This window comes from Vicia villosa, unplaced genomic scaffold (assembly GCF_029867415.1).
Source record: "Vicia villosa cultivar HV-30 ecotype Madison, WI unplaced genomic scaffold, Vvil1.0 ctg.000146F_1_1, whole genome shotgun sequence".
Taxonomy (NCBI): domain Eukaryota; kingdom Viridiplantae; phylum Streptophyta; class Magnoliopsida; order Fabales; family Fabaceae; genus Vicia; species Vicia villosa.
The window spans coordinates 645,631-657,660 of NW_026705038.1; the positions used below are offsets into that span (position 1 = coordinate 645,631).

General features: G+C 33.3%; 1 pseudogene; it reads left to right on the forward strand.

The window, feature by feature from the left end:
* Window positions 1-650: 650 nt before the first annotated feature.
* Window positions 651-1,859, forward strand: LOC131624641 (R-linalool synthase QH1, chloroplastic-like; annotated as a pseudogene).
* Window positions 1,860-12,030: the final 10,171 nt, after the last annotated feature.

Below are 12,030 nucleotides of genomic sequence, written 5' to 3' on the forward strand. Positions count from 1 at the left end.
AAAATAGTATAAAATACAAATAAACTTTAATTAAAGTCTAATTATAGCCTAACAAAATAATTAAAATGTCTAATAAATATAATTTCAAGGAAGAAAATGGGTTTCAAATAATTTTTGAACAAAATTTATTTATATTTAAATTTACTTTTTTAAAAAAATTATTAAAACATTGTTTTGTCTGAAGAAAAAAAAAAGCATTTAACCTGTTAAATTTTCAAAACCGTTGGTTCTCTAGCTTTTATCGGTTTTGCTCAATTTTTGATGATTCAATAGCTTGCTCTGTCGAGCAATCATATCAGATTGATAACCTCTCTAATTCTTAATTCAATCGGTTTGACCAATCAATTTGGTCCAATTTTTAAAACATCGGAGGACCCGTTGACATGACTCGTTTAATACCTTTTGAGAGACAATAATATTGGCACATATTTTAAACACCATTATGGCTCCCTAGCATTCTCACCCTCACATCCAATTCCCTCCTATCCTATGTGCTTAATTATTGGACTTAATGTTATGATTATATTTGTTCTTTGATGCCTTATAAAAGCTTGCTTTGGATTTGAGATAATATAAATTATTCCATACCTTATATTTTCATGTCTCCCATTTACATTTAACAAACCCTTTTTCCCAAAATGGATCATTATCTCTACCAATATGGAACTCCTATTCAATGCAAGGCAACATAATGAAGCTGCAAATAAATAATCATAAATACCAACCTTCAATTTTGACCAATGATTATATCCAATCATTAAGTAGTGAATATATGTTATGACTATTTAATACTTATTTTTCTCCTCGGGTTTTTAGTTTTACATTTATCTATTTCTTTTTAAACCCTCGATACAATCACAAGTTATTGAAAGTTTACGATGAAAAATATTAATAATTAGTAGTTAATTTATTTATTTATGCAGGAAGAAATATATGCTGAGAAACGCAAAGTGCTAAGGGAAGAAGTGAGGATGATGATTTGCAAAATAGTAAATGTGTTGCAAAGGCTTGGAGTTGATTACCATTTCAACAATGAAATAAGGAACATGTTGGACAATATTTACGACACACAAACATCCAACTTGAAGAATAATTTATATGACATATCTACAGGTTAGTGTTAAAATATTAATTTATTGAAATAAAAACGAAAAAATTGAAAGATATAAACCTAATTTTTTTGAAATATAATAATTAAAAAATATTAATGAACCTATGATCAAAATATATGATTATGATTTTGGTTGTAATTCTTTACAATATGATGAGGCCATGATTAAAAAAATAATTTTCTAAGAAATATTAATTTTAAATTGCATATTAATTTTTATATATGATTTTTTGCTGCAGATATTTTTATTTGTTTTCAAGATGAAATGCGTGATTTAAAGAAAGACCAAATAATTGATGTTGAGGGAATGTTATCAATGTATGAAACCTCATTTCATTAATTTGAAGATGGAACTATATTAGATGAAGCAAGAGATTTCATAACAAAGTTTTTCAAAGAATATTTAAACAAACATGGAGATGATGATGTTATGTCACTTCAAATATGCCATGCTTTGGAGCTTCCACTACATTGGAGAATTCCTCGATCAGAGGCTCAATGGTTCATACGTGTATGAAAAAAAGTAAAACATGAGTCCAGTTTTACTTCAGCTTGCTAAATTGGATTTTCAACATTTTACAAAGCATCTATCAAGAAGAACTAAAGTATTCATCGAGGAAACATAGAAAGTATTATGCTTCAAGCCATTCTAGATCAGCCTTCCTTATAATACCCCTCAAATACTTTAATATTAGATGTGTTAAATGTGAATTTTTAACATTAAAAGTTACAAAAATTCAGATTGTAAATGTAATTTTAAATTTATATTTTACAAAAGAATTTTTTTATAAAAAAATTTCATAATTAATTCAAGGGTAGAGTCTCGCATACCTTATTTTGTCACGAATTAACCATGATAAAATACATAACTCTATTGTAGACTGTTATATGCTTCTTCTTAGACAATTCTTATAATATTATATATATATATATATATATATATATATATATATATATATATATATATATATATATATATATATATATATATATATATATATATATATATATATATATATATATATATATATACTCTTAAAATGAGACGGAGAAAAATTAACGTTAATTTTTTTCCTTTTCAAGATGGTGGAAAAGAAGTGAACTTGGAGAAAAGTTGAGCTTTGTGAGGGATAGAATTGTTGAGAATTATGTTTGGTCTGTGAAAATAAACTTCAATCCATATTTTGATTATTATCGAAAAGTTGAGACAAAAATAAATTTCTTTATTACCATAATCGATGATGTGTATGATGCATATGGCACCTTGGAAGAACTAGAAATATTCACATAAGCAATCAACAGGCATTATGTCAAACAAGCATATAGACAGTGTTTTTTTTGGCCATAGACAACGCTTTAAAGTGCTGCCTAAACTAGCGCTGCTATAAGTAAGTGCATAAAAAATAAAAGACACAAAAATGTGTTTACCCAGTTCGGTGACCAGCACACCTACTAGGGGTGGCAATTGAATCCATTAAGCTAAAATTCATCCAATCCATCCACCAAAAAATCCATCCAATCCATCCACCAAATAAAAAATTAAGTTAATGGATGGATTAAATCCATCCATTTATATACATGGATGGATCCAATCCATCCAACACATTTTGATAATCCAATGGATTGTTTTAATTTTAAACTTTAAATGGTTAAAATTATTTACGAGTTTATTCAGAAAATTGAAAAAATCGAGTTTCTTCAGAAAATTGAAAAATCGAATTTTTTTCGAAAAAACTAAAAAATCGTATTTTTACGAAAAATAAAAAAATCCAGTTTTTTCGGGAAAACAAAAAAATCGTGTTTTTTCGGAAAGACAAAAAAATCGTGTTTTCTCAGAAAAACAGAAAAATCGAGTTTTTTCAAAAAAACGAAAAAACCTAGTTTTTTTTCCGAAAAACGAAAAATCGAGTTTTTTTCGAAAAAAGTCGATATTTTTTGGGGAAAACGAAAAAAATCGAGTTTTTTTCGGAAAAAACGAAAAAAGCCGAGTTTTTTTTGGAAAAATGAAAAAAGTCGAGATTTTTTGGGGAAAACGAAAAAAATCGAGTTTTTTTCGAAAAACGAAAAAATCGAGTTTTTTTCGGAAAAACGAAAAAAGTCGAGTTTTTTTGGGGAAAACGGAAAAATCAAGTTTTTTTTTTGGAAAAACGAAAAAAACCGAGTTTTTTTTCGAAAAACGAAAAAATTGAGTTTTTTTAGAAAAATGAAAAAAGTCGAGTTTTTTTGGGGACAACGGAAAAATCGATATTTTTTGGGCAACACGAAAAAATCGAGTTTTTTCCGGAAAAACGAAAAAAGTCGAGTTTTTTTGGGAAAATAAAAAAATCGAGTTTTTTTCTCAGAAAAACGAAAAAAGTCGAGTTTTTTTCGAAAAAACGAAAAAATCGAGTTTTTTTTTCGGAAAAACGAAAAAAGTCGAGCATTTTTTTGGGAAAACGAAAAAATCGAGTCTTTTTCAGAAAAACGAAAAATCGAGTTTTTTTAGAAAAACGAAAAAATTGATTTTTTTCGAAAAAACAAGTTTTTTTCGGAAAAACAAGTTTTTTTCGGAAAAACGAGAAATCGAGTTTTTTTTTAAAAACGAAAATTAAATTTTTTTTCGGAAGAACGAAAAATCAATTATTTTTCAGAAAAACGAAAAAACTATTTTAAAATACGTAAATTATTATTTTTATGAAATTTAAAAAAAAAAAAAATTTAATTATCTTTTGGATGGATGGATATCCATCCATTAGAAATTTGTTAATGGATTGGATTAGATTTTTATTTAGAGAGTTTAATGGATTGTAATGGATTAATGGATTGGTTTGATCCATCCATTAAGGTAGTATTAATTCAAAGTTAAACTCCACATTTTACAACTTCTCACCTAATCACTACCCTTCCTATGACTTCTACCTAAGACTCATCTAAGTATGAGGCCCTCCTCAAATGCCTTTCAATCACAACCTGTGATAAGCAACACACTTAAAACAAACGTAGAAGACACTCTTCAAAGACACACAACCATCTCTTTGCTTAAAAGCTTATAGATGATTAACAGATTACAACTCAACTAAAATAATTTAACTCTAATATCAAAACAATATTAGAGCAAATTACAATTCATAAATAACACATACTCAAGACTAAACACGATAACCACACAGTCTTCAAAACTTGAGTTTCAACACAATTAGGATTGTGCAGGCTTTATAAGGCAGTAGCAGCAACATCGAACTTGGGCTTAGGCCAAGAACAAATCAGTTTTTAGGTTTCCCATAATCCAATATTATTGGAACAGCTTGTGTAAAAACTTCTCCTGAGGTTTCGCAGAAATAACAACAATTAAACGCCTGATATAAGACAACTCTAAAGCATAAGCTAACCCATAATTTAGTTTCAGTAGACAATGTTAAGACATTTGCTTTGACATCTTATACAATCTGCAAGGAAGTTTTGCTGACATGTCAAAACACTCCAACTGACATTATGTTTTTCCAAAATTGCTACCAACACAGAACCAACAAATTCCCCTTTTAGAAAATTTTGGCTAAAGTATTATTAGCACAATAATGATCAGAGAAATAGTAAAAACAAAATACACACACCAGCATAAGACATGAATACTCCCCCTCAGCCTTACAAAAAAATGCATTAAAAAAATAGTAGAGGCAAATATCCTCCCCCTCAACCATAGCAGACATTAGAGCAAATAATATTTCCCTCCCCTTTTTAGCCATAATGTGCCAAACTTGTATACCGGGGAATATTTAAATAGCAACTATTTGTTAGAGCTACAATAAACAACAGTACAGCTAAAAAAAAACTTAGCACAAGGAAAACAACAGCCAAGCAGCTCAATCATCATAACCTGAACTAGGACCAGAAACGTCATCTTCATCCTCATCACTAGTTTCACCTAAGGTGTGGTCCTCAGCATGGTCATCAGAGTCCTGTGCAGTAGTGCCTTCAACAGAACGATGTGCCTCAGCAGGTTCTTCTTCAGTGTTGTCACCAATCCTTTTGCCATCAGACTATTCGTGATTCTTGATTAATTGTTCAATAGTAAGCTTTATTTTGGTACTGGTATTAATGATCTAATCCAAGTCCTTGCATGTCTCCTTCAGAGCGGAAATAACATCATCTTTGGTAGAGGATTTCTTCTCAGCAGATGCTAGAACAATATCTGCAACATGTTTTCCTGCAAATAATTTTTCATGTAAAGACAAAACAGACTCTCTCTTATAGACCACATCAGTACTACACAAGTTTCCAGGGGGTTGGTTGAGGATAATGCCACAGATCAGAGAGGGAAAAGCAATGAGCAGCTTAGTGGTGCTGGTTGCAGCATGCCTCATAGTGTGGTCAAAGATATACATACTATAATCGAACATCATTTTGGTACCCACAACATAAAGAAATTTTCCCAATCCAACTACAACTGTTGAAGTATGATTGGTAGGGACCCAATTGGCTGATCCAATTCTGTGCAGAATGGCATGTTTCACACTGAGTTGACTAGCAGATAACTTGCCTCTCATAGGCCATGTAGTGACTTGATTTGCAGTAATCACCCTGTAGACCTGATTATCAGTTACCTCCAGATCACACTCCTCTTCCTCACTTCTTCCCAGATACTTGTTGATGATAGCAGGGGAGAAATTAACACATCTACCCCTTACATACACTTTCTTGAAGTTCTGACTTCTAGTATCAACACAGTCCATAGGGATGTTTACAATAAACTCCTTAACTAGTACATCATAACACTTAGCAAACCCAATCACAGTTTTCATTAAGCCAGCAGTAGAGATTAGGTCCATGATTTCCTTAATCTTAAGGGCATCCCGACCTAGTTCTCTTTCCATGGCAACCCCCCGTTGATACACAAACCTCCATCTTGCCACACTGTCAATAGAGTGAAAGGACATATTATCCAAGGGAGCATCTGGCACATTTATAGATGATCTCTTGATCACGGACTTCTTTACATGCCTAATGTCCTGAACATCATCACCAGCATCTTCTTCAGACTCATTATCTGACCTGGCCTTTCTCTTTTTGGATGAAACACAAACTTTGCTCCAAGACCTTGGAGGTCCAATGCAGTTGTCTTCTTTTTACTTTTTAGAGGATCTGTGTCGATCATAGCTTTTCCCTTTCTAGTCCTCAGTCTTTTGGCAACTCAGGGATTTACATTCTTGATCAATTCATCATTGGAGGACAAATCATCAACAAAAATAACATGGTTGGTATCTTCAAGCCATTGATCATTTTGCTTTCTCGAAGAGGGTTCTTTAGCATAAGAGATGTCAATGTTTTCTTTACCATTAGTGCTAGCATCCCTAATCATAGAATTGGCTAACTTGAGTAGGTTGTTTTCAACCTTGCCACTTGTAGAGGCGTTAGTAGTCTTTTCTACTTCATCATCATTGGTGGGAGGAACAATTTGGGAAAGGGGTCGGGAAATCCCAGCCACAGGAATATCCTCATTTATAAACCTAGAGACTAGTTTTCTATTAGCCCTGTCTACATACCTGCTTCCTTCTTTGATCTTATCAAGAGAGGGATTGGAATATTTACCTGTAGATGGCTCTTCATAGTCAGTTGCATGAGAAGCTTGAGCCTCCCTTAATGTAATATCAGTGTTGGAGGTCGAGGTTATTGCAGAAGTAGCATTCACATCGATCACCGAGATATTCACAGCCTGAACCCTAGGAGCAGACATAGTCTCTTCACCAGACAAAGTTGTTGAGACAGACAAGACCAAATGTTGGGACATCTTGAAGTTCTTGTGAGTAGCAAAGTGGGAATGAATTAGGGTTCGTTTTCTGTGTAAGGAGATGAAAGGGTTGTTGAATTGGAAAGTAGTAAAGGTATGGTGTGTGGGAAAGTATTTAAAGGTATTTTGAAATGATTGCGTATCATATGGTTGCTTTTTGTGTTGGAAATATACTACCACTTGAGTGAGATTCCCACATACCATTAATTGCTATAAATCCTCACATATGCAAGTCCCTAATTTTCCTCTTAAAATCTCGAGGTCATTTATCATATTTTTAACATTTGGGCTCTGAGATAGGAGTATAGGATTTCTCATCTTGACTTGTAGACCAAGCAAATAGGTTAGCTTACCCACAGAACTCCTCTCAAATTCTGACTTCATTTGTTTGACACAATGTTGAGACATCTTATCAAACATCCTGCCAGGCACAACATTATCAACAAACTCGTAGGTTAAGTTCTCATATATTGGCGCAATCATTAGTTCTCCTTCCTTCTCTTTTGGAAATCTTTGGCATATGGAGGAATAGCTTATTTCCTGGGGAACCCATAGGTAACAGTTATCCTTGGATCTAACTCCTTTCATAACCACTTCACTCTTCTTATTGGTAACATAACATTCGTTTTGGTGAAGTTTACTTTGAATCCTTGATCACACAAATGACTTATGCTTATTAGGTTAGTTTCCAATCCTTCCACAAAAAACACATCATTAAGATTTGGAACTCCTGAGCACTCCAGATTTTCAGTCCCTTTGATTTCAACTTTATCTCCATTCCCAAAAGTCACATGATAGGAGGAGTAAGGTTTAACATCTACTAACAGATCTTTGGCATGTATCATATGCCTTCAACATCTGCTGTCAAAGTACCAGTCGTCTTTGGTTGATGCTTTGAGAGAAGTATGAGCTGCAAGACTAGTGACAGCGTTCTTGGGAACCCAATATCTCATGTTTTTGCCATTTGAAGCGACCTGATCACACTTGAGGAGAGGTGCAGACTTAGGGAATCCATATAACTTGAAGAAGAACGGTCTTATATGTCCATATCGTCCACAATGATGACATCTCCAGGGTTGAAACCTTTTTTTAAAGTGATTAACTTTACCCTTGCCATGATGTTGAAACATCGGTTTCGACATCTTTGATTCAACCTTGGGCTGAGTGGAACTTGACATGAAAGCTTTCTTTTCATTAAATCCTAAACCACACATGTCTCCTGTCATTCTTCCCACTTGAAGAATTTTGTCTAATGAGTCAGTCCCATTATTTAGCATTCTGACAGACTTGTGGACTCTGTCAAGTTCACACTTCAAAGACCCCACTTCTTCTTCCAGGCTAGATATAGTTTTCAGGTACTCTTTCTTTTCTGCCTTTAATTTGTATATGAGTCCTTTTTGTTTCTCTCCTTCTTGACATAATTCAGTACTTCTATGATACAGTTCTCTGTATGATTTATCTAGCTCATCATAGGTTAGTTCATCTTCGCTAGAGTCTTCATCAGAGATATATCTACTTGTTAAAGCTTTTACATACTTGACAGATCCCTTTTCACTTTCCGAATCCTCTTCAGACCAAGTTGCCGATAAGCCTTTCTTTTGTATTTTAAGATATATAGGACATTCAGTTTTAATGTGGCCAAATCCTTTACATTCATGACATCCCTTTCCTTGAGTGAACTTTTCTTCGGCTCCTCTTCTTCCAAACTCATTAGACTTGTGAATGTCAGATGAATTGTTTTGGACATCTGATCTTGGATTTCTACCCATCTGCTTTATCACTCTGTTGAATTGTCTTCCAAGTAGTACTATAGCTTTGGATATTCCTTCGCCTGTACTCAGATCATATTTCTCCTTTTCATATTCAGTGTTAGCTGCAAATGCTATGCTCTTGTTCTTCTGTTCAGATCTTTCATTGATACTCATTTCAAAAGTTTGAAGAGGTCCAACAAGCTCATTCAATCTCAACTGGTTAATATCTTGAGCTTCTTCTATGGCAGTCACCTTCATGTCAAATCTCTTAGGAAGAGACTTGAGTATCTTTCTCACCAGTTTGTCTTCTGGTATTTTCTCTCCAAAAGAACTGGATGCATTAACTATCTCAAGAATATTAATGTGGAATTCATGAATGCTTTCATCATCCTTCATATTTACATTCTTAAATTTGGTGATTAGTATCTAAAGTCTTGACATCTGCACTACTTTGGATGTGCCTTCATGAGTAGTTTCGAGAATTTCTCAAGCATCTTTGGCTACTTCACATGTGTTCACCAATCTGAAGATGTTCTTGTCAAATCCATTGAATATGACATTCAAGGCTTTGGAATTTCCAAGAGCTAGTTCATGCTCTTCTTTACTCCAATCTTCTTCAGGCTTTAGCTCAGTGGTGGGTTGTTTATCTGCTCACACAATGACAGGATGCTTCCAACCTTTCAAGACTACCTTCCAAGCCCTACTGTCTAAGGATTTTAAGAAGGCCACCATACGCAGTTTCCAGTAATCATAATTTTTTCCATCCAGAACAGGTGGTCTGTTCACAAATCCTCCTTCCTTGTCCATAGTACCATAAAGTATCTTCCCTAGATCTCACCCAAATGTAGAGCAGGATGCCTACCCTGATACCAATTGAAATTTTGGTATCAGATATGTGATGTCGAATGAGATGTCACGACACAAATATATGTGGAATAAACACTTTAATCAGTAACAACAATGCATAAAAAATAAAAGACACAAGAATGTGTTTACCCAGTTCAATGACCAACACACCTACTCTGAGGGCTACCAAGCCAGGGATGAAATCAATATACGATAGTATCAATTCAGATTTAAACTCCCCCGTTTACAACTCCTCACTTAATCACTACCCTTCCTATGACTTCTACCTAAGACTCACCTAGGTATGAGGCCCTCCTCAAATCCCTTTCAATCACAACCTGTGATAAACAACACACTTAAAATAAACGTGGAAGACACTCTTCAAAGACACGCAACCATCTCTTTGCTTAAAATCTTATAGATGATTAACAGATTACAACTCAACTAAAATACTCTAACTCTAATATCAAAACAATATTAGGGCAGATTACAATTCACAAATAACACAGACTCAAGACTAAATACGATAACCACAAAGACTTCAAAACTTGAGTTACAGCACAATTAGGATTGTACAGGCTTTATAAGCCAGTAGCAGCAGCATCAAACTTGGGCTTGGACCAAGAAAAAAATTAGTCTTTAGGTTTCCCATAATCCAATATTATTGGAACAGCTTGTGTAAAAACTTCTCCTGAGTTTTCGCAGAAATAACAACAATTAAACGCCTGATATAAGACAACCCTAAAACATAAACTAACCCATAGTTTAGTTTCAGTTGACAGTTTTAAGACATCTGCTTTGACATCTTATACAATCTGCAAGGATGTTTGCTCACATGTCAAAACATTCCAACTGACATTATGTTTTACCAAAATTGTTGCCAACACAGAACCAACACTGTCTTCAAGAATTTCTAAAACACAACACCATCCAAAAAGATCGAAATTCATACCATGATAAAACAAAACTTTATTCGAATTTATACTCAAAACTCGAAAATTATACTCAAAATTCTCTTCAATGTAAGAAAGATAATATACCTTATAAAATTCTCAACTCCATAATGAATTGACACCATTCCTCCATAAGTTCATCCAATTGATCTTTTGAGTAATGAGCACACTTGAATTCGTCAAAGTACTACATAATAATATAACATAGTATGTGATTTAGTTAAAACACTATGCCATTTTATGAGAAATATTAAAATAATTCCTAAGTTAGAAATCCATGTCGTTGATGGAATATCTATTCGATTCAAAAGAAGAGTTTATTTCATAAACCTCAAGATGAAATAACTACAATCTATACCATTATGCTAACTAGGACACTACACATGGAAAGAAAATACATATATATTAGGATATACCCCTTAACTTGTTTTATCAAGTATCATCACTAATATAATCAAAATTGTGAAAATATACCTGCACTCTGATCCATGTAATATTGTTGGCTCTACTCTTTGGTAATTGAATATGTATTTGTGATCAAAAAGCCTATAGAATGCTATAATAAAATATAAACGACTATTTAGAACAATCTCACATAGATAAATAAATATGCACACGAATATTTAGAACAATCTCACTTATGTATCAATCATCGTCTTCAAATCTGGGTATGTTGTCTAATCACTGTCTAACGAATCCAGATAATATACAATTTCTCTTACACGATTAATCGCAACCAATAACCAGTGTCCACTGTAAGATTAAACAAAGGTTAGATGAAAAGTTTCTACACAACATCAAAAAACGAAAAATTATAATAGATGAAGTTAGGATGAAAATCTAACTCGCTGCCACTTATATGGTAAAAAGAACAACTTTTCTGTATATTTGTTGGCCACAAATAAATCGAGTACATACGTTATGACATCATCTTGTTTTGTTTTGATTAACCATGCGTTGACAGTGTTGGGAGGTAAGAAAGTGAATCTTTCTTCCAATCCACGCGGGCGCATCACTTTGTCATACAAAAACCTTAAATAAAAACATCATTAACATTAGACTATATTCATTGAAACTAGTAAATAAATTGTTCATTTAATTAAACAAAGTTGATCGGAGTATACCTGATGTATGTATCAATAACACCGAGGCCTCATTCCAAATGTTTAAAAACTTGATCCATATCCTCTTTACCAATTGCTTCCATGTATTGAAAACCAAAAATGTCTGCCTTCATAGGTATAAGACGAGTACCACCATCCGGAATATCTGTTATTCCTATATATGTCCGAAGCCACGACCTATACTGAGAAGTAGGTTTTTTGCTAGCCGCGGTCTTCTTAGCAACAGTCTTTTTTGTGTGGAAATGTTGCTAATTTCGAGCTCCATACCCCTACCGACTTGTTCAATCTTTTTTGCATGAATCTAAATATCATATAATTAGTTAGGTGAAGTATAAGATCAAGAATTAACATTTTCTATGTATAAATATCATATAATTGTGTCATACCTCTTTTTTTGATGCAACTGACTCGGTTTGCCACGTAATCCCCTTATCTTTTGATTTGGGTTTTGTAAGAGTCTAACATTACCATGTAAAAAATG